This window comes from Pristiophorus japonicus, chromosome 30, assembly GCF_044704955.1.
Source record: "Pristiophorus japonicus isolate sPriJap1 chromosome 30, sPriJap1.hap1, whole genome shotgun sequence".
NCBI classification, from domain to species: domain Eukaryota; kingdom Metazoa; phylum Chordata; class Chondrichthyes; family Pristiophoridae; genus Pristiophorus; species Pristiophorus japonicus.
This window is the reverse complement of record NC_092006.1, coordinates 1,447,078-1,450,426: the sequence shown is the minus strand read 5'-3', so window position 1 is coordinate 1,450,426 and position 3,349 is coordinate 1,447,078. Positions and strand designations below refer to the sequence as shown.

The window sequence follows — 3,349 nt, the reverse complement described above, 5'->3', positions numbered from 1 at the left end:
CCCCCTCCCCCCAATCGCACCCCCCTCCCCCCCATCGTACCCCCTCCCCACATCGCACCCCTTCCCCCATCGCACCCCCTCCCCCCATCGCCCCCTCCGCCTCGCCCATCGTACCCACCAACCATCGTACCCACTCCCCCCATCGCACCCCTTCCCCCATCGCACCCCCTCCCCCCCATCGCACCCCTTCCCCACATCGTGCCCCCTCCCCCCATCGTACCCACTCCCCCCATCGCACCCCTTCCCCCCATCGCACCCCCTCCCCCCATCGTACCCCCTCCCCACATCATACCCCCTCCCCCCATCGCACCCCCTCCCCCCATCGCACCCCTTCCCCACATCGTACCCCCTCCCCCCATCGTACCCCCTCCCCCCATCGCACCCCCCTCCCCCCATCGCACCCCTTCCCCACATCGTACCCCCTCCCCCCATCGTACCCACTCCCCCCATCGCACCCCCTCCCCCATCGTACCCCCATCGTACCCCCTCCCCCCATCGTACCCCTCCTTCATCGCAACCCCTCCCCCATCGCACCCCTTCCCCCCATCGCACCCCCTCCCCCCCATCGTACCCCTCCCCCCATCGTACCCCTCCCCCCATCGCACCCCTCCTCCCCATCGTACCCCTCCCCCCCACTGTACCCCTCCACCACAGCTCTCCGCACCGCAACCCTGCCCACCCCCACCCCTCCCTGTCCTCTCCCCCCACTGCTTCCTCCATTACCCCCTCCCTTCGTCACCCAGCCCCCTCCGCACCCCACCTCCTCACCCTCCCCCTCTGCACCCCACCTCCTCACCCTGCCCCTCCTCACCCAGCCCCCTCCCCACCCCCACCTCCTCACCCTCCCCCTCCTCACCCCACCTCCTCACCCTCCCCCTCCTCACCTGGCCCCCTCCCCACCCCACCTCCTCACCCTGCCCCTCCTCACCCAGCCCCCTCCCCACCCCACCTCCTCACCCTCCCCCTCCTCACCCTCCCCCTCCTCACCTGGCCCCCTCCCCACCCCACCTCCTCACCCTGCCCCTCCTCACCCAGCCCCCTCCCCACCCCCACCTCCTCACCCTCCCCCTCCTCACCCCACCTCCTCACCCAGCCCCCCTCCGCACCCCACCTCCTCACCTGGCCCCCTCCCCACCCCACCTCCTCACCTGGCCCCCTCCCCACCTCACCTCCTCACCCTGCCCCTCCTCACCCAGCCCCCTCCGCACCCCACCTCCTCACCCTGCCCCTCCTCACCCGGCCCAGTCTGATTGGGGGAAGGCCCCTCTCTCTGAGCTCAATGGGGCCTGTGTGAAGGAGCCTGGGTCCACAGTTTAAAATGACCCGTTAAATCAGGCTCCCAGAGTGTCACGTACAGAGCCCCGGAAAAACACAGCCTTCTCCTCAAATCAGCGACAAGTGATAGAATGTTCCGGACTGGTGTACAGTTCGGGACGTCCCAGAGCCCCGAACGGCCAGTGACGTACTTTTGAAGTCCAGTCCCTGTTGTAATGTAATAAACACGGCAGACAATTTGCGCACAGCAAGCTCCCACACACAGCAATGTGATCATGTTCCAGCTCTGTTTCAATGATGTTGAACCATGGATAAATATTGGCCTCAGGACACCGGGGAGAACTCCCCCTGCTCTTCTTCAAAATAGTGCCGTGGGATCTTTTACATCCACCCAAGAGGGCAGATGGGGCCTCGGTTTAATGTCTCATCCAAAAGACGGCCCCTCCGACATTGCAGCGCTCCCTCAGTACTGCCCCTCCGACAGTGCGGCACTCCCTCAGTACTGCCCCTCCGACAGTGCGGCACTCCCTCAGTACTGCCCCTCCGACAGTGCGGCGCTCCCTCAGTACTGCCCCTCTGACAGTGCGGCACTCCCTCAGTACTGCCCCTCCGACAGTGCGGCACTCCCTCAGTACTGCCCCTCTGACAGTGCGGCACTCCCTCAGTACTGCCCCTCCGACAGTGCGGCACTCCCTCAGTACTGCCCCTCCGACAGTGCGGCGCTCCCTCAGTACTGCTCCTCCGACAGTGCGGCGCTCCCTCAGTACTGTCCCTCCCACAGTGCGGCACTCCATCAGTACTGTCCCTCCCACAGTGCGGCACTCCCTCAGTACTGTCCCTCCCACAGTGCGGCGCTCCCTCAGTACTGCCCCTCCGACAGTGCGGCACTCCCTCAGTACTGCCCCTCCCACAGTGCGGCGCTCCCTCAGTACTGCCCCTCCGACAGTGCGGCACTCCCTCAGTACTGCCCCTCCCACAGTGCAGCACTCCCTCAGTACTGCCCCTCCCACAGTGCAGGTCACGCGCTGTACCTGGGAGATTCTGCTCTCCACTGGGATGAATGCCACGCGGAAGTTGGTGCAGAGCAGTTTCCCCGCGATGGATTTCCACAGCTGTTTGTACGAGTCGCACTTTCTCACACTCGTGGCTTCACCTTTGACCTTTTCCCCTGGAAGGCAAGGAGTGGGAGTGGGGGTGGGAGTGGGGTTAGTAAGGCAGGCACTACACCACACTGTCCGTCGACTGGCAGCGAGAGGTACAACGCTCCGATCCGCCAGAACCCAATGAACCCCAGCCGTTCCTGCCCCACAATCCCAACCCATCAACCTGCTTTTCACACACAGCAAGATCCCACCAACAGCAACCACGTGACTGGCTAATTGATGGTGTTGGCAAACCTGAGGGGGCAGACGGGGCCTCGGTTTAACGTCTCATCCGAAAAATGGCCCCTCCGACAGTGTGGCACTCCCTCAGTACTGCCCCTCCGACAGTACGGCACTCCCTCAGTACTGCCCTTCCGACAGTGCAGCACTCCCTCAGTACTGCCCCTCCGACAGTGCGGCACTCCCTCAGTACTGCCCCTCCGACAGTGCGGCGCTCCCTCAGTACTGCCCCTCCGACAGTGCGGCACTCCCTCAGTACTGCCCCTCCGACAGTGCGGCGCTCCCTCAGTACTGCCCCTCCGACAGTGCGGGGCTCCCTCAGTACTGCCCCTCCGACAGTGCGGCACTCCCTCAGTACCTCCCCTCCGACAGTGCGGGGCTCCCTCAGTACTGCCCCTCCGACAGTGCGGGGCTCCCTCAGTACTGCCCCTCCGACAGTGCGGCACTCCCTCAGTACTGCCCCTCCGACAGTGCGGCACTCCCTCAGTACCTCCCCTCCGACAGTGCGGCACTCCCTCAGTACTGCGCTGGAGTGTCAGCCTGGACCTGGTGCTTTGGTCACTGGAGTGCGGCTTGAATCCACGACCTTCCACAATAACGTGTATTTATATAGCGCCTTTAACAGAGTGAAATGTCCTGAGGACTATTATGAGACAAAAGATTTGACATCGAGTCACATAAGGAGAAATTAG

At 64.2% G+C, this 3,349-nt stretch overlaps 1 long non-coding RNA gene across 1 annotated transcript in view; it reads right to left on the bottom strand.

The window, feature by feature from the left end:
- Window positions 1-2,310: 2,310 nt before the first annotated feature.
- Window positions 2,311-3,349, bottom strand: part of LOC139240142 (uncharacterized) — a 17,350-nt gene continuing 16,311 nt past the window's right edge. Inside the window, exon 3 of the long non-coding RNA XR_011588692.1 lies at window positions 2,311-2,443. This is a non-coding gene — a long non-coding RNA (uncharacterized lncRNA). The remainder of the gene's footprint in view (window positions 2,444-3,349) is intronic.